This window comes from Ctenocephalides felis, unplaced genomic scaffold, assembly GCF_003426905.1.
Source record: "Ctenocephalides felis isolate EL2017-DRISC unplaced genomic scaffold, ASM342690v1 CF-g0.4_SCAFFOLD_03572, whole genome shotgun sequence".
Lineage (NCBI taxonomy): Eukaryota > Metazoa > Arthropoda > Insecta > Siphonaptera > Pulicidae > Ctenocephalides > Ctenocephalides felis.
Genome location: NW_020539726.1, coordinates 45,884,960 through 45,905,002, shown reverse-complemented (window position 1 = coordinate 45,905,002; position 20,043 = coordinate 45,884,960). Strand labels below are relative to the sequence as shown.

The window sequence follows — 20,043 nt, the reverse complement described above, 5'->3', positions numbered from 1 at the left end:
GGGTCATTATATCCAGACTCCAAATTCGAACTCAACGTCCATGGGGAGACTACGTCCAAACACTCAGAAGTCGAACACGACTAGTTTGATAAACATTCATAAAAATTCCTACATCATCTAAGATCGATAAAATAAATATTCCTTTACATTCCTGTGGGTCATTATAACCGGACCCCGCAAATTCTCAAAATTCAAATCCAACGTCCACCGTTTTTGGGTACTACTCATAATATGTGACAATCTAACAAATATTTCTTTTAATTCCTGTGGGTCACTATAACCGGACCCCCAAATTCAAACCCAACGTCCACCGTTCTTGAGGACTACTTTCCTGGGCGCATAAACATCTCCATTGACAGCTCTCAACCATCCATCCATTCATCTCTTTCTACTGTTCCGATGTCCCCTCCTCGGTACAAGTCTCATCGTCTCCAAGTTCGAAACTTCGAGCTTTGCTCCAACACTTTAGTTCAAGTCGAACGGTCGACTGGCTTAGTTGCCGAACAGTCGTCGTCAAAAATCAAATAAAAAATAATAAAAAGACATTTATACGTTAAGATATATATTTACGAAAAATATATATCTCCATTTAGATGTTTACGAGTGCTTGTCGGAAGATCGTTTGTTGGATTTTTGGGTGATTGTTGGTGAAAAAGAGGCGGGCGGGGGGTCCCCAGAGCACGGAAAATGCGGCCCCAACAATTGCGGTGAGTAGATAAAGGACTCTCTTGTAATGCAACTTAGGATGGACAAGTTTTATTTTCATGGATAGTTATGTAATGTTAAAATTTGAAATTTTGATAAATAAGTTTAAAATTAATTAATAATAATGTAAATTAAAAATTCCAATGCTTTAGCAATAGTAAAAATCAATATTAATCATTGCAAAATGTGTTTGTAAAAATGTATATCATTTAAAATATTTATTTATTTATTTAACATAACTTTTCATTCTTGATTGCGAATTTTCAATAAAATTTATAAAATAAAAATATTCACAATTTAAAAAAAAAATCAAAATTTATTTTATATGTATATAATAGTCTATTATTAAAATTTAAAAAAGCTGCTTTAGCTTCATTACGCTCAGAGTTATTTCTTCCCTCTTTATAACGCGGTTGTGTATGGTGCTTTCAAAATTTGTGAAAATTTATTAAATTTTTATACTTTGATCTTTTTTCTTAATATAAGTTACATTATGAATATCTGTAACTATTTAATTTGTAAATTTTCAATTATATTTAAAAAAAAATTCAAAATTCGTTTTATATTATAATTGTCCACAATCAAATAATAGTCTGTTATTAAAATTTAAAAAGCTGCTTTAGCTTCATTAAGTTCAAAATTATTTCTTCCCTCTTTATAACGCGGTTGTGTATGGTGCCTTCGAAATCTGTGAAAATTTATTAACTTTTTCGTATTTTCAAAAAAAATTCTTAAGTTACATTGTGGATATATTTTTGAATATTTCTAACTATTTATTTGTAAATTTTCAATTATTTTTTTAAATAAATCTCAAAATTCGTTTTATATTATAATTGTCCACAATCAAATAATAGTCTGTTATTAAAATTTAAAAAGCAGCTTTAGCTTTATTACTTTCAGAGTTATTTCTTCCCTCTTTATAACGCGGTTGTGTATGGTGCCTTCGAAATCTGTGATTTTTTTTACATTTTTCATATTTTCAAAATTCTTAAGTTACATTGCGAATATTGTTTTTAATATTTGTAACTATTTCATTTGTAAATTTTCAATTATTTAAAAAAAATCTCAAAATTTGTTTCATATTATAATTGCTGCTGTAACTTTATGAATGTTCAAAGTGAATTTTACCGAGCAGCTCGCTTATAACGCGGTTGCGTACAGTGACTTCAAAGTCAGTGAAAATTTTCCAAGTGCAAACTAAAACTCGTTATCACTAAATTCACATTAATTTTACACAATATATTTTAAATAACACATTTTATTAGAATTTAAAACATTCTTAATACATAATTTTACAAATTAGCATATTTAAATCTTTTTTGTTAAGTTACATTGTGAATATTTTTTTTAATATTTCTAACTATTTAATTTGTAAATTTTCAATTATTTTTAAAAAAATCTCAAAATTTATTTTATATTACAATTGTCCACAATCAAATGCTGCTGCAGCTTTATGAACGTTCAAAGTGAATTTTACGGAACCCCTCGTTATACCGCGGTTGCGTATAGTGACTTCGAAGTCAGTGAAAATTTTCCAAGTGCAAAATGACCCGCGTTATGATGAACTTCGTGTAGATTTTAAACAATTTAGTAATTTAACACATTTTATAAACATTAACGACTTTTTTAATTTTAAATTATTATTAGCTTTTTATATTTTCAACAATTTTGCTCAAGTTACATAGTGAATAATATTTTTGATTGTTTAATATGCAAATTTTCTAACAAAAATACAAAAAATTTATGTATATATATTTGAAAATAAATGAAAATTTGTTTTATAATGAAATAGTCGTTTATTTTAGTTAACATCTAAAATGAATGTTCAAAGTTAATTCAACCGAGCCACTCGCTTATAACGCGGTTGCGTATCCTGTGCCTTCGAAGTCAGTGAAAATTTTCCAAGTGTAACTTAACCCGCGTTATTATGAAATTTGAGTAAATTTTACACAATTTGTATATTAATTGCACATTGTATTGAATTTTAAGACTTTTTTAATATAACTTTATTAATAACAATTTTAGAATAAAATAAATTTTGATTTTTTTTTATATTTTTGGTTTTCTTTGAAGAATTATTTTTATTATTTCTAAATATGTATTGATTTTTGTTTTAATTAAAATTGAAATATTTAGTTCGAATTATATTATACAAAACATTTTTTTATTTAGACTGAAATTGAAATATTATAAATATAGAAAATTTTAGTTAGAATTGTTTTGTAATTTACATTAAGAGTAAATCTTTATCTTTATTATTTATCTCAAATATTATTGTTTTTTTCTTTAATTTTGAAGTCTTATATTTTAATTTTTGCAAAATAATATCTATGCATAAGAAACTTTACATTTCCAAAATTTTGGAATTTGAATATTTAATTTTTTTAATGAGGAAAAATTCTTGTTCATCTATTGCTGCATTAATTACATAATAAATAACGACATTTATTACATTATTTATTAATAAAATAATTGTCTTTTTATGATTTTAATACAATTTGCCAAGAAATAAAAATCTTAATCATAAAATTCCCAAAAAAGTTTTTGCCTTGACAAACTTCATGTTTTCTCGACATTTCAAGTCATTCTGAATCGTTTGACACCCAAATTGGAAAAAAGTATGTATGAGTATCAAAATTAGATGTTTCGTCGATAATTTCTCAAAAACTGCTGCACTGATTTTAATTTTTTATGACCATTCAATGAAAGTAATACGAAGGATTATAATTTTAAATAATACAGCTGTACTAGAACGAAAAATTTAGTACTTTAAATTCTACAGTATCTAATTGTATATATAAACATAATTTAACATTTCCAATTGTTATATTTAAAATAATAATAATAATAACAAAATATTTAACTACTACCATCTATTTTTTTCTATAAACTGCTACTTTAGCTCACCGTACTTTAAACAGTATAGAATTTTCATAATATAAGTATCTAAATTAATTATTATTATCTTTCGTTTTTAAAATAATAAATAATTTTCGGTGTCCTTTATTCTTTTAATGAATAAAAATACTAGTTAGATACTTTTATCTTATCTTTTGCCATTTTGTTTCTAAAATGCAACTACTAACCTACTTTTTAGGATTTTATCATAGAAATAGTTCTGATTATAAACTACAAAGGATATCCGCCGGGATAAAAAATTAAATAAACTAGGTGTAAGTGGCATTTGAATAATTGACTTACTTGAACACTAAGAATTGAGGATTATTAAGATACATTATGTTTTAGAATGGTTTTTCAATTTTCAAAATTGCTTTAGGATTTTTTGCTAAAACAACTGTAATAAATACAAAAAATATTTAAAAAAATGAATAATTTTTTTATTTAATAAACTAAATAAACTAAATAAAAAAATGTTAAAAAGACTTTGAAATCAGAAATAAATATAGTTACAAATTTGGATTTGGATTCACAAAACAAAATGGAAAGTCACAATATAATAAAAAAGGCACACTTTATTTTGAAAAATAATTTTATCTTTAGTTGTTTTTTTTAATAAAGTGCAATACATTAATGTAGAAAATTTCATATTTATTACAAAAGAAATTTCTTTTTTATTTATTGCATTAAAACAAATTTTAAATTTAATTGTAATATATTGTTTCAAACTTTGTCTAATAAAATTTAATGTTGTTTTCAAATTTGGAGACTGAAAAAATCCGATTTGCTAATTTCGTACTTTCTCAATGTTTCAAGTCATACTGAATCGCTTGACATCGTCCTGAACCGATTTTGAAAATTCAAAACTCTGAAAGATCAGTTGGAAATGGCGATGAAAAGTTTTCGATAAAACAATTATAATCAGACTTCTTATTAATTATATAACTTGCCTTAAGGCAAAATGTTACTCACAACTAGTTTATTGCAGAAATACAAACGTTTTACAAAGAATTCAAAATTAAATGCAATATTGACGGTTCAACGGAATTGAGGTTATGTTTGACATTCATAATGCAAAATAGTATTTTCCTATATAGATATTCTATTTTCCTTATATATAGTAAAACTATTATTCTTATATATACATCCATAACTATTTCCATTAATATCGAATAAAAATGAGTCTACAACATGATATTCTAAGAATGTAAAGGTTTCAAGTTCGAATTTCAAGAGACGTCCTACTATTGTCTTACAAGAAAAAACGCTAGGTTTTTTCAACCAAAGTCCAACTTTACGAACACATGTTGTTGTAAAACGAGATTTTGAATAAATAGTCAAAAATTAAACGAGACATTACATTCTTCTTCAGGTAAAAGAAATCCTTGTTGTTCATGTCATGTCATACAATTAGGTTTTGTACATATTTATTTGATTTATTATTATTATTACCTGTTACGGCTAATGAGTAAAAGAAAGCTTGTAACTCCTATTTTGTTGTTTATTTCTGTATTTATGTCACATCACATTAAAAATTATTTGACAAACACCAACCGACTCCATTACAAAACTTTTGACAGCACAGTATGCGGATTAAATTTGAACTAAAATTTTAGGCGCAAAATTTCAAATTTATAATTAGAAGTATTTTATTTATTAATATAATATAATTATTTATGTGATTAGTTTTGAAATGATAAATTTATTGGGATTGTTTAAACACATAAGATACTTATTTTTAACTTGTAGATATATTTTTACACATATAATTTGCATTGAAAAATATTGTATTTTATATAGTTTTAAGGAACTGTCATTTAGGGCGCAAATTTTAAAAACACTTAAGGCGCGAATTTCAAAAATGTTTTTAATAATATATCATACTTAATTATGTGATTAGTGTAAAGTGATACATTTATAGATGTTATTCAGATATAATATTTATTTTTAACTTAGAATTATTTTTTTAATGTGTTATAATGAGTTATAATGGAATTAAAATATATTATATTTTATATAATTTTTGTCTTTTTTGCAGATTATTCGCATCACTAGTCATATTAGCAAGCTCTACGACAGCGGTATGTATAAAATATTAATATTATTAATAAAATTTCATCATTATCATTTTCATATAATTATAAACTAAAATTTTTTTTAATGAGAATTCATCCAGTGCAAACCATATGTTATGTTTCAATAAGTAAAATTTGTAAAATAATCATCAGAAAATATGAATGGATGCTTATATAAAAAACTTTTTATTGGCAATGTATATTATTATTATTATTCAAGTTTTCTGAACTAAAAAAACCTCTTTTTTATCAAACTTTCTGTTAGTTTAGATTCTTATAAAAATATAATAAAATTTTATATAATTTTAGATTTATGTATTTGTACTTATTAGAAGAATACCAGAATTAATTGAATATTATCAGTATTAGTTAAAAATATCTCATCAGAATAAATTAAAAATATATTTATTTAAATCCCTGGACTTTATAATACCTAAATTTTATTTTATATAAATATTGAATACGTAGTAGGAGTAATTTTAAAAGCTGCTTAATTATTATTATTATATTTAATTTTATAACTATTTTTATATTATTTACACATTTTTAACTTTTATTTCAATTACTATATATGATTTTATATACGATATAAACGTTAAACTTCGAACTCGATATTTTAAATTGTTAATTATTTAATTACCAAAATATGTGAATAAATAAGAATCATAAAAAATAAGCTACAAAGTAGAAATTTAAATTTCAAGTTTAATTTTAGTCAGAAAAGGGATATTGCAGAATGAATTAATGCAAAAATCTGTGTTTTTCGGATCATTTAAGAATAATTATCGACGTGTTGTTTAAATAAATCGCCAAATAAAATTAAATTTTGCAAAAGTTTGGAAAAAAATATATTCCCATGCGGGGAATCGAACCCCGGCCTCCTGGGTGAGAGCCAGGTATCCTAACCACTAGACAACATGGGAGTACATCTACAAAGCGATAAACTCGTCTGTAGAGGCACTCCGATATCACGTGCAAATATTCATATTTTTCATAAAGAGTATTTTTATCTTATATTACTATTTAATAAAGCAATAATAATTAATATAATGTAATAATAAATTCAAATTGCTTTGTTGTGAAGTAATTATATATAAAATAAAATTAATTAGACCTAAAATTGCCAATTAATATAAAGCATTTTGTATCCAATTCGACTTCTATTAGAATTTGATTATAATAACATTTATAATTAGCAATTATCTATTTTTCTAAATTAATCTAAACGTAGCCAATTGACCCCTTTTAATCTCTTCTCTCACACTTTTGCAAATATAAGATAAAAAAAAGTCTATTTTAGAATAGGTCTATAAATTTAAAACACTTATAATATATTATTAAATAAAATATAATGATTATTAATTAATTTAGATACAACAGTTTTAATAATGATAAAAAGTTTCTTAATGATAAAAAAGAAATGAATTATCCGTATATTTTATAACTAATTCGAAAAATCTGTGTAATAGAAACGCATAATGCACAAAAACATATACAAAATTGCTTTAACGAAGTAATACTTATATTTTCAAAAATTTAATAAAAACAATTACTACCAATTATTACCAATTAACAATTAACAAATTTTCGTTAGCAGGTGTAATTAATAAAATTAAATTCACTCATAAGTTAATATTATATTTTTTGTTTAGATTTGTTATACGTCGGTAAAATCGATCAAAGACATTTTTTTCAAAAATATAGCTTTCTACAAATTGTAAATAATACTATTATGAATTTTATATTAAAATAATTAAAAAAATAGTATTGGCCCATGGGGGGATCGAACCCGCGACCTTCGCGTTATTAGCACGACGCTCTAACCAACTGAGCTAATGGGCCGTTGAGAAGCCGTGCGATTTCGTCGTAGGTAAAGTAACTACCGTCGTTTGTGTATATAGCTATGCATTCTAATATTAGAGATATTATTCTAATATTAACTTATCTTTTATATTACTAATTGCTTACTACGTGTTAAGATAAAATGCTCAAAACTCTCAATTTGCAGTTAAATTTAAATTTCACAATCTTAATACTTAAAAATTATACATGTAAAAGATATTCAAGAAAATAACATGAAAAAATTAGAGAGCCAGTGGTGCATGGCATTGTACCTTCAGGCAAGTTGCATGGAATTCTCGACATGTGTAAATAATAGACTTAATCAATAATAAATCGATATATTAATTTATGGCTGAATATATTAGGTTATCAAATATCTTCCTTCCGCTTTTTTGCTCTTGGTTTATAATACAAAAAGGCGGAAGGGAGATATTTGACAACCTTATATGTGATTCTAGTTGCTGTAAATATCAATTAAAATACATACATTTTACCCCCAATAATTTCATTTATACCCCATTTGGCGTAATTTACCCAGGTTCTCCGACCACTGCTGTAGAGCATCATAATGTGAGAAACTATTGCAGATTATTCAATTTTGAACAAAATTTTTTTACACACCATTGAAAAACGAACACGTGCCAAATACATATACGAGGGTCAAATTTAAAAAAAGTTCTATAATTACTATAATAAATAAAAGTTTTATATACTTTTCATATTTTCAAAATCAATTCAGAATTTTTGGCTCAAACGCAGACGAAAATTCTTGCACTTTTCTACCAATTCTAAAGAAACGGCTCAGCCGATCGTATAAAAAAACTAACTCATGCGAATAGTTCGTAAATATTTTAAAATCGACTCAACCGTTTTTGAGAAAACGTCAATGAAAAGTTTAATTTTAACAAACCTCTCTCAAATTATTTACACATGCCGGGAAGTTCCAGCAACTTGCCTTAAAGCAAAATGCCAGTTACTACTAGAGTTTTTTATGTTGATTGTTTATTATTTGAGCCTCGTCTTTAAAAAAAAGCGAGGCTTCCAAAAATATTTCACCTCAAAGAGCGTCTCACAGTTGCATTGTATGAGTTACAGAAGCCTTCAAATTGCATGTTATGAGGCGTGCATTCACTTTGTTAAGGTGAACGACGGCAGTACTTCACAACGCGAGGTAGAAAGCAAATTTCAAGACTTTCTCCAAATAAAAATTCAAATTGATATCACCGATACTCACTCTTATTTAATGAGCAATTTGTTCCTTTATTTCAATCTCAGGCCTTGCTTAGAGTCCATGTCTCTAATCCGTACAGAGTCACACTCCAAATTAAAATAATATACATTTATATTCTTATATATAAAAAATTGAGCTCTCGATCAAATGATCCGGTAAAACTCGAAAACGGCTAAACCGATTTGGCCAGTCTTAGTCTTGAAAAATTCGTGCCAATCCAGAGATTGTCGGAAAGGTGAAATATTATTTCAAAATCGCGTAGAATCTTTACATTTTTAATTTGAAAATTTTTGTAGAAGCGTAATTTAAATAAAACAATGGACGGAGGCAAATGTCAAACGTTTTTGACAGATGATATTCAATTACGTTTGATAGGATGTCTTACGTGAATATTATTTAATAATGATTAAATTGTAGTAAGTAGTTTTGTTTGTAGTTTTATTTGTACACAAAAACGTTATTAAACGGACCTCAAGTATTACTATAAACTCAAAATATCAACTTTTTTGAAATGTTAATACGAAAATGCAGTTTTTGGCATATTTTTCTCAAACACGGTGCTCTGAAAGATCTCATGTGTATAATTATATACTCATTGATATTTATAAAAACACTTTCTAGGTTACATTATTTTTTATTTATGTTATTTAAATTCAGAACCTAAATTTAGTATGGATTAAATGGACATTTTCGAATAACATTTTTCCAGTTATAATTTTCCAGAATTTATCAAAGAATAGATAGTAATATATGAAGGTCCGGGGTTAAAAAGGTCCACCACCGATGTGTCAAAAATCAATAAAGTTAAGCATTGTTTAACAACAATATTTAAAAGTAGAGGGAAAAACATGTATAATCAGCTATAACCTTGAATCTCATGACTTTGCTATCGGGAGAAAAACGGTAATCTTTGAAAATCCATAATGAAAGTATTTTCTTCCGTTGGTAGTTTTTTAAGATTAGCTAAAAATGTAATTATTTTGTAAAATACCTTTAAAATTAAAATAACACATTAAACCTGTTTGCCACATGGCCGTTCCAAGTTACCCCGTCTATGGGGTAAAAAGGTCTAGACAACAAATTTTTGAAAGACATTAAAAAGCACATTTCTACAATGATGAAGTAGCTGGTAGTTTTACTGAACGTAGTCAGATAATTGTTCGTTGAAATGAGTTATTTGTTGTGATATAATTGTTTTGGTTTTCACAATATAGTTTATATTTGCTCAAAGTCAAATTGGACCTTTATGCCTCGCCCTGCTCTACATACATACATTTTATTAAAGTTACTTTAATTCATCGAATGCTACTTGAAACTGTTCATAAAGCAGGTCAAAGAAGAAAACTTAATTTATTTTCTATCTATCCTCGCAGAAATTTGAAAATTTTGTATAAGCTCAGTAGTATTATATACAATTATACACAAAATCCAGAATCCAAAAAGAATCTGAAAAACTTGAAACGAAATCAATAAGTCGAAAGACCAAAAAAGACTTGAATGGTTTATACTATGTTTCCTATAGAAAGTGTATAAATCTTCCAGTTTGATTGTATTGACAAAATATAGATAAACTAATGGGGTTTATTGTTTTTATAATACTTTATTGTATATAGCATTCAAACAACACATCCTTATACACAAAAAGTATTAATATTTTTGATTCTCTAGAAATTGTTTAGAATATACAAAACAGCGTTTGCCGGGTCAGCTAGTATATATATATATATATATATATATATATTAGGGTGGTCCTTAAAATGGTCATTATCGAATTTACTTGCTCCCAGAGGCTCAAATGGTTCCAAATAGATAAAAAACAATTTTCTGAAAGTTTTAGCTCTTAATATTAACGTTTAGATAGAGCGCAATTCAATCAAAGTTTTGTATGGAAATAGCATGGAAAATTTTTCAAAAATTTTAAATATGTTTTTTAGATGTAATTTAGCAAACAAATGGATGAATAAAACTCATTCATTTGTCGCTAAGTTATACCTAACACATTTTTTTTAAATTTACAAAATTTTGTCCATGCTCTTTCCATACAAACTTTGATTAAATTGCGCTCTATCTAAAAGTTAATATTAAGAGCTTAAACTTTCAGAGAATTGTTTTTTATCTATTTGGAACCATTTGAGCCCCTGGGAGCAAGTAAATTCGATAATGACCATTTTAAGGACCACCCTAATATATATATATATATATATCCATAATTTCATTTCAATCATTACCTTTCTTTCAGCAAATATCATGGGGTTCGAACCCGACCGGTAGCGGCCGCCGTTTCGGCCTCTACAATCCGTCCGTCGCCGAAAGGGCGAACGAGAGGCAGACGAGCTACGACGCCCAGGCCGCCCTTCTGGCGTCGCAGGACTCCCGAGGTGGCGCAGGAGGAGACTTCGTCGCCAGCAGTTACGACATCGTCGACACAAGGAGCAACACGGACAGGCAGGGATATCCCGGATACCCTTCTGGTGAGATAAAGGACAATTAGTTCATAATATTCTATATATATAAAAATAAGTCGGATTTTCCTTCCTGACGAAATAACTCCAGAACGCACAAACCGAATTTCGACAATTTTGCATTCGTTGGAAAGGTCTCGGGCTCCGATCACAAACCGATTTCGACAATTTTGCATTTGTTGGAAAGGTTTATAGCTAAGAGAATTAGTGGTGCATGGCTTCGTGCCCTAATGCAAATGGCTGGAACTTCACGCACCGCAATTAAAAATTCGAGTAATGACATTAGTGAGAATTATCAGAATCATGCTTGGTTAAGTCAACGAGCAATTCTTGCCGCAAAGAATAATGATGTACACGCACGGAATTTCACCATTCGATCAAAAATTGCTGGCGATTTGGTGACATACCAATGATTCCGACTGGTCTTCCGTTTGACTTCAAACGATTGCAATTTCCAGTTCGCAATGACAAGTCGCAAGGCCAATCGCTTAGTGTTTGCGGGATTAATTTCAAATAGATTATTTATAAATTCATTGTTTTTCACATTGGCAGTTATACGTTGCCTGATCACGAGTTGGAAAACCATCCGCTTTGTTTGTGTTATCGTCAGACCAAAAAACAAAAAATGTGGTTTACCAAAGAGCACTTCAATAAAACGGATAATTTGCGGATTCACTTTCATTTACTTAGAGAAGATCAACTAAAAAACACTTCATTTTTGTAATCGAAATAAATTCATTACTGTTGTGCAATAAAATCAAATTTTTCCTTTTCAAATATAAAACAAACAAAAAATTTCTTCATCTTTCTCACGAAACCATCTGGTGGCGAAACGGAGTTCGTCGGGTTTGCTAGTATTCAAGTAAGAGTTAAATAATTAATAATTTTCATTTCAGGACAAAGTGGTACATATGCTGATGCTAAAAGGAATTGTACGGGATCAGGTTGCTGCATCCCTAAATGTTTTGCGGAAAAAGGATCTCGGGTAATTTTCAAAAAATCGAATTTTCAATTTTTCCATATTTTGATAGGTTATACCTTTAAAAATAACATACCAAAATTTTAAATTGATATCTTAAATAGTTTTTGAGTCACAGCTATTTAAAGAGTATATATATATAATATATAGTACATATAATGATCATTTAATCTTCGAAACAGCATTTTCCAAATTTGCTGCAGCGATTACTCAAAAACAAATGATCCGATCACTATCATTTTTTTTCACATGTTCTATATACAGTTCTCCGTAAAATGAACTATCGACAGTCCAAAAACGACCAAAATTTTGGGTAAAATTCGACTTTTTTTTAAAAAACGTCGTCATTTTGCCTATTTTGATTTTTTTCTTTATCGTAGATCATTTTACAGACAATATTATCTAGTATAACGAGAATTTTTTTTAAAAATTTCGTCCACGTAAAAGGCCGGAATCACTGCAGCAATGAAGGCCCTTTTTTGTCGCACCGTTGGAGATCGACGATAACTTAAAAAGTATTTAATTTTTTTCTTCAAAAATTTCACTATGTACTCTTAAAACATGTGTAAATATATTGAAATGATTGATAAAGTAGTTTTTTAATATAAATTCCTAAAAATCATCTTTTTTTAGGCGGTTACACTAGTTGTGCCCCTTAAGAATTAATGATGACTTCAATTTGGTAATTATCACAAAAAGATACCAGTAAACAATGTCAACAAATTCTTATCCAATTCTCAATTATTAATTATTCAAATTGTCCAGATAAAATCTATCCTTAATATTTAATTACCATTTTCAGGGTTTCCCTGGTGTAGCTGGTCTACAAGGACCAAAAGGTCAACGTGGTTTTCCAGGTATGGAAGGTCTCGTTGGTCCCAAAGGCGACAAAGGCGATCCAGGACCACCAGGATTGAGAGGCCTTAAGGGTGACCCAGGAAAACAAGGTAAAAGATAAAAAATATAATTATACCTTTCAAAACTCTATTGATCATTTAACAATGTTTGCTTTCTATTATAGGTTTGCCTGGTTTTCCTGGTATCAATGGCGTTCCTGGCGTTCAAGGACCACCTGGTGCACCTGGTATTAGTGGAGTTGACGGTTGCAATGGAACTGATGTAAGTAGAATCAAAAATATGTCAGCGGGCTTGTGACAAGATATGGTAGACTATAATAATGATCAATGTTTTTTTTCAGGGATCACCTGGTCAACCTGGTTTGGGTGGATCACCTGGTCCAAGAGGTATTCCTGGACCAATGGGTTTCAAAGGTGACAAAGGAGAACCGGCTTACGTTGGACAATTGCCAACTGGTGTCAAAGGTAACGCCCATTAACTATTACCACATTAGTATTAGGGTTTGTCTGTTTTCAAAAACCGTTTTTTTGGCGAAAATTATGGAGTTCGAAAACCGGTTTTTTAGTGAAAATAGTCAACACTGAATAAATGGAAAAGCGTTTTGATTCTCGAAATCATATCGGTTCAATAGCATTTCATATCTTATCAGTCTGCAATGGTTTCCAGAAAGGTTTTGTATATATTAATTTAGATTTTTATACCAGTGTATATATTAATTTAAATCAGTGTGACTTCTTCTTGAAGAAGTAACTTCCTCTACTCAAACTTAAAAAAAAAAAGAGTTTTAAACCCTAGAAGCCACAAATTAAAGAAAAAAACTTACAATTAGAATTATTATATCAGGCTTTGAAAACAATTGAGCATAATTTGGTCGCAAGTATGAGAGTATTTTCTATTTCAGAAAATTTAGTGAGTAAACAAAGGAGACACGTCTATGTAGAAATTCGATAGACGTTCTCAGTTTTTATAAATCATATTTTATTAAACAAAAAACAATTAGAATGTTTAAAATTAATTAATTAAAATTGCTCGGAACAGACAATACCCGAGTTTAGTTTTATTATTTTTAAAATTAAAATTGATATTAACAAGTATATATCAACATCTATTTTTTTTCACTATCATAAAAATATTTTCATTCTTATATGTGAAAATGATGCATGAATAACGAATAATTATTTTCAAAATTATTTAATCAAGATAAACTATTATTTTTAGTTCTACTAATTAAAATTAAAATAATTTTGTTTACTATCTATAAAATTGATCAATAAATAAATTCAGTCAAATACTGTTCTAAATCATACCATATTTGCGGATAAATTACAGAATATTCGAGTTAAAACCGTTTTTTTTTAGTAAAATTAAAATTCGAAAACCGGTTTTCTGAAATGTCGGTTTTTGTATAAACCCTAATTAGTATCTGTATTCTTTCATTTACAATATTTTATTTTTTACAGGTGAACCTGGTATCGATGGTGTTACCGGACCTCCAGGACCTCAAGGACCCCCCGGAAGAGATGGCCCAATGGGACCAAAAGGAGATCTAGGACCACAAGTAAGATTAGACTGAATAATATTTGGACTAAAGTAAATAAAGTGTTATTAAATTTATTTGTTGTTGTTATTTTAGGGTCGTCCCGGACCTGAAGGTTTGAAAGGACAAAAAGGAGAAATGGGTATCAACTTTATCGGTGCCGATGGTGAGAAAGGAGAAAAAGGTGACCCAGGAGAGGGAATAACAGAGTGCTGGAAATACAATAATGAAACTATCAACATTCGTAAGTTGAATTATAACTAGTTGGTATTGGCATTTTGCCTTGAGGCAAGTTACATGAACTTCCCGATATGTGTAAATAATCGACTTAATCAATAAAAACTAAATTAATTTATGAGTGATTAGAAGTATTCCGAGTGGATTTATTACATATGATTAAAAACGAACGAACACTTTGACCCGGAATATTTTATAATAGCAAATTTTCAAAAACCACCAGTTTTTATAGGACTTTAATGGTTTACTATGTTCATTAAAACCAAGTACTCTATCGTTATACCAAGAAAATCGTCTAATTTTAATTTTAACAAACATCAAAAAAAACTTTTCATTTTCTCAAACTTCAATGAATTTTTAAAATTAAACTACTTGTCGTAAGGCCGTAATATTTCAGTAAGTTCCATAAAACCAGGATATGTATCGCCAAAAAAATGTTCCATAAAAATAGACTTAAATTTTTTTTTCAACAGTTAATTACAAAAAAAGGGCTCGATAGATTTTCAACTGAAACTAATCATTATCATTCCCAAATGATATCTTTCGAACAGTTTTTCATTTTTGAAACTCGATTCGGTAGTATGAGCTTAAATGAGGACAAAAAGTTTAACACTTTTTTCTAAATTACCAAGAAATGTCTCGGCCGATCGCTGTACAAAACTGAGAGAAAATAATCCACATCAAAATACATCGATTGACTTTTAAATTTTTGAAATCGGTTCAGGCGTTTTCGAGCAAACGTCGATGAATATTATAATTTTGACAAATGCAAAAAAAAACGACACTAATTTTTGCAAACTTCGACGATTTTTAAAAATTAAACGATTTGTCGTAGGACCGTAATATAATATTATGAACTATAAGACTATGGTATCTACCGTCAAAAAAATGCATGTAAATCGTCTAAAAAAATTTTTTTAACACCTTATTACAAGAAAACGGCCCGGCCGATCTTTACCAAAAACTAATCAGGTGGATTCCCAACCAATATGTTTCGAACAGCTTTTGAATTTTCAAAATCGATTCAGAATTGCGGGCTAAAACGTGGACGAAAAATTTTCACTTTTCTGCGATTTACAAAGAAACGGCTCGGCCGATCCTCGCACAAAACTGACAAACCCAAGTCCTCATCGAGATACATCGAATGGCTTTTAAATTTTTGAAATCGGTCCAGCTGTTTTTGAGAAAACGTCGATTTACGGCAAAAAATCTGTTCACACACACACACACACACACACACACACACAAACTTTTTCCAAATTTGGTCTCATTCGATTCAGAATGGCTTGAAACGTCGAGAAAACATAAAATTAGCAATTCGGATTTTTTGATGAAAACATAAACTTCTCCTTCGGGAAGTTAAATATTCTATAAAATGTTTTCAAATTTTACTACTTTTAGTTTATACATGTTAAAAAATTTACTTTTACTTTGTAGCCCGAGTTGGCCAAAAAGGTGAACCCGGTCGCGATGGTGTAGATGGTGCTAAAGGAGATCGAGGAGAAATGGGAGATGTTGGAGCACCTGGAAGACACGGAGCCGCTGGTGAAAAGGGTCTACCCGGACCTGCAGGTCCTAGAGTAAGTTTATATTTCAAAACATATGTATAACTCTACAAAGTTCATTATATAAAAATATATCATTTATTAGGGAAGAGATGGTCCCGCTGGTCTACCTGGTCCAGTAGGTCTCAAAGGAGATAGAGGAGCTGATGGTTTGGACGGTTTGCCTGGACGAGCTGGTCCTAAAGGAGAACCTGGTCGTGACGGTCCTGTTGGAGCACCTGGTTTGAGAGGTCCACAAGGTCCTCCAGGTGGTGGACAAGGAGCACCTGGTCCTCAAGGTCCTGCTGGACCTAGAGGTTTCCCTGGACCTGCCGGTCCGAAAGGTAAAACAATAATCTAAACATCATTTACTTTTTAAAACTTTTTGTATGATTATGTTAATTTTATTCTAAGGTCTTGACGGTTTCCCTGGTGAGGTTGGACCTAGAGGTCCGATTGGTCGCACTGGTGGTCCCGGAGAACCCGGAAGACCAGGAGCCGAAGGAGAACCTGGCGAGAAAGGTGAAAGAGGTGAACCTGGTTTAGCTGGATTCCCAGGAGAAACCGGTCCAAGAGGTTATACTGGACCTCAAGGCCCTGCTGGACCCAAGGGCGAAGCTGGAGAGAAAGGATTATCGATTGTTGTAAGCATCGAGTTGCAAGCATTGACAAAAAATATATTATGTAGTTGTATTATTAACTTCCCGTAGGGAAAGTTATTGTAATGGGCCGAAAATCGAAATTCAAAATTTTTACATTTCTCGACGCTTTGAAGGTTATACAAATTTCCAGTCACGTTTTCGGGCGCACGGATCAACCAATTTGAATGGTTCAAAAAACATTTGATTCCTATTTATTTATTTATTTATTTATTTATTTATTTATTCATAAGCAAGCCGTAATCAATAATAATAGATATTATTTCAGGCTCTTGTCAAGCCTATTAAAAGAGAAAAGAGCTAATTAGTTTTTGTCGAAGGCAGGTCTAGCCGTTTCGGAGATACGGAGCAAAGAGTGCAGAAAATAGAAATCGACTTGTTGAGAGAACGGAGTATCCGATTTGAATGATCTAAAAAAACATTCAATTAGTAATGATTGGGAGAAGTGTCAGTTTTATTTAGTTAGTTTATTTATTATTTTATTAGTTTTTGGCAAAGGCAGGCCCAGCCATTTCGAAGATACGGAGCTAAATATGTAAAAAATGGCAGTTTTTGAGAGAACTAAGCGTCCGATATGATTCAAAGAACTTTCTGGTTGTCTTAACGAAATAATTGATTTTGGAAAAAAAAATTGTGTACATTTTTTTTTTAGTTTTTTTTGTATATCGAAAATAATTCAGATTTTATTTTTATTCTGACTAAAGTTCTAATATACTTTAAACAAATAATTTCAACTCTGCAATTCAGTTTATATAATTATTATAAATATTAGACAATGTTACAATATTTATAATAATCTATTTGAAAGCATTCAGTATTCCTCGAACATTTCGTTATGGTACGGGAAGTTCCAGCAATTTGCCTTAAGGCACGATGCCATACATCCCACTAGTTTTGATTTAAATTTATCTACAGGGACCCAAAGGTATGGACGGTATGCCCGGAAGAGATGGAGCCAAGGGTGACAAAGGAAAAGAGGTTATCCTGGTGTTAGAGGTCAACCTGGTGATTCATTAGAAGGCTTAGCTGGACCTCCAGGTCCAGTAGGACCTCAAGGAGACAAAGGCAAGTGTCTAAAATTGAAAATTTCCCAGTTATCTTCACAACAAGTTATTATAAAGTGTCATTTCTATTTTAGGAGACAAAGGTTTGCCCGGATTCCCTGGTTTGGCTGGTCTTGATGGTGCCAAAGGAGACAGAGGTGGCTCTTGCCAAGATTGTAGACCCGGCTTCCAAGGAGATAAAGGTATTTACATTTTATTATTCACACCTGACTGATGATTAATTAAATTCTATATATTCAAGGTGACAGAGGTTTGGATGGTTTGCCTGGACGCGCTGGTGAACCTGGTCCACCAGGTGAGAGAGGTTATCCCGGAGAAAGAGGCGCTGATGGTTTACCAGGAAGAATTGGAGAACGCGGTACACCTGTGAGTAAAACCTTCAACGTAGTCTGAATACAATACAATGAAAAAATAAAATGTTTTTTTTTATCCATTGAGGGTATTGATGGTATGCCTGGATTACCTGGTCCTCAAGGTCAAGCTGGAGAAGCAGCTCTTGTTCCAGATTCATTGATTGTTTACCCGAAAGGAGAACGAGGTTTCACTGGTGAAAAGGGAGCACGAGGACCTAAAGGTGATCCAGGTCCAGCAGGTTTAGCTGGACTTCCAGGTTTACAAGGACCCGTAGGACAAAAGGGAGAACGCGGACGTGACGGGTATGTTAAAGAAAACTAATTTTATACCTCAATAATCTGTTGCATTATTTTAATCGGTGTTTGTTACAGTTACCCAGGAAGTGACGGATTGCCTGGTGTTCCAGGTATCCCAGGAGCTAAAGGAGAGGCAGGACGAAGCGTTAAAGGAGAACCTGGGCGTGCTGGTTATCCAGGAGAAAAGGGACGAAAAGGAGAGCCTGGAAATGACGGACCTAAAGGTTTCCCTGGTGTATGTCCACCACAAAACTTGACAGCTGGATTCAAAGGTATTATAACTAAAAAGCTGACCTAAAAACTATTTCTCAAATTCGAACTCTGCTAAATGTTATATTTCTTACTTAGGAAATCAAGGACCCACTGGCCCTAAGGGTGAACCTGGTCCGCCAGGTTATGAAGGTCGCCCAGGAGAAAAAGGAGGTTCGCGAGGCTTCCAGCTTAATGGACCCCAAGGACCACCCGGACCTCCAGGACCAGTAGGACCTAGAGTTTAACAGGACCAAGAGGAGACAAGGTATAATTTTGAACCAATAATATGATTACATACACGAAAAAATAATTAAATTATCGATTCTTAGGTGACACCGGTAGTATGGGTTTCCCCGTGACGCTGGTGCCCCAGGTTTACGCGGTTTGCAGGAGGAGCACACCCAAAGGTCAAAAAGGAGAAGCAGGTTCCAGGAGTAGGACCACCAGGACCACAAGGTCCACCTGGTCTTAGAGGAGAAAAAGGTCTTCGAGGTGTGCCTGGAGCACCAGGTAGAGATGGACAACCCGGACCACCAGGTTTGACTGGAGAGAAGGGAGAAGTTGGAGTTGCTGGACTTACAGGTAACGTATTACAGACATACGATTGATAAACATCTTTGTGATAAAATTTAAATATACGATATTAACTGTTATATATCCTTTTAGGTTTGCCAGGTGCTATGGGAGCTAAGGGAGAGCCAGGTCCAGTTGGACCTCCAGGTATAAGTGGAGCCCCGGTAGGCCAGGAATTGCTGGTCTCAAGGGAGAACCAGGTAGACCAGGTGCACCAGGTTTGCCAGGATCTATTGGTTATCCAGGAGAGAAAGGTGACAAGGCTCAGAAGGTCCAGAGGGTCTTCGTGGTTTTGCTGGACTTCGTGGTTTGCCTGGTGATGTTGGTCTTAGCGGCAGAGATGGCGAAAAGGGAGCTAAAGGTATGATAAACAATTTTCATAAATTTTAAAATTATTTGACATCAGCCACTTTTATTTAATAAAAATATAATTTCTTTATCCAGGTGACAAAGGAGATATGGGTATCGCCGGTTTCC

At 31.0% G+C, this 20,043-nt stretch overlaps 1 non-coding gene and 1 pseudogene across 1 annotated transcript; one reads left to right on the top strand and one right to left on the bottom strand.

The window, feature by feature from the left end:
• The first annotated feature begins 634 nt into the window (after positions 1-634).
• The window catches only part of LOC113388599, a 21,895-nt pseudogene continuing 2,486 nt past the window's right edge, over positions 635-20,043 (top strand).
• On the bottom strand, positions 6,530-6,601 carry Trnae-cuc. The gene has a single exon. It is a non-coding gene; the product is annotated as a tRNA-Glu (tRNA).